This window comes from Pteropus vampyrus, unplaced genomic scaffold (genome assembly GCF_000151845.1).
Source record: "Pteropus vampyrus isolate Shadow unplaced genomic scaffold, Pvam_2.0 Scaffold23, whole genome shotgun sequence".
Taxonomy (NCBI): domain Eukaryota; kingdom Metazoa; phylum Chordata; class Mammalia; order Chiroptera; family Pteropodidae; genus Pteropus; species Pteropus vampyrus.
The window spans coordinates 11923430-11923729 of NW_011888804.1; the positions used below are offsets into that span (position 1 = coordinate 11923430).

The 300-nt window shown below is 61.0% G+C and overlaps 1 gene segment (V, D, J or C); it reads right to left on the reverse strand.

The window, feature by feature from the left end:
- LOC105289428 overlaps positions 1-300 on the reverse strand; it is a 6527-nt gene that overhangs the window by 5710 nt on the left and 517 nt on the right.

Below are 300 nucleotides of genomic sequence, written 5' to 3' on the forward strand. Positions count from 1 at the left end.
CTGGGAACCGGGGAGGTCCTGGGAGCCACCACATCCTCAGCAGAAGAGATGGAGGAGGATTGGGGGTGGGGATGGGAGTGCAGGTGCGGGGGGAGTCAATTTTCCCTCAGGACCCCGTCATTCTGCACTGTCTAAGCCCCAGCATCTCTGTCCTAGGCTGGGCCAGACTGAAGGTGCAGTGAGATGGTCACTGTTGGTCCCCTTCTGTGCTTCACGTTGGCATCTGCCGCGTTGCCTGGGTGCATGGGCTGAAGTCCAGCAGGAAGGCCCCGGTCACGGCCCTGCAAAGATAAGGAAGCC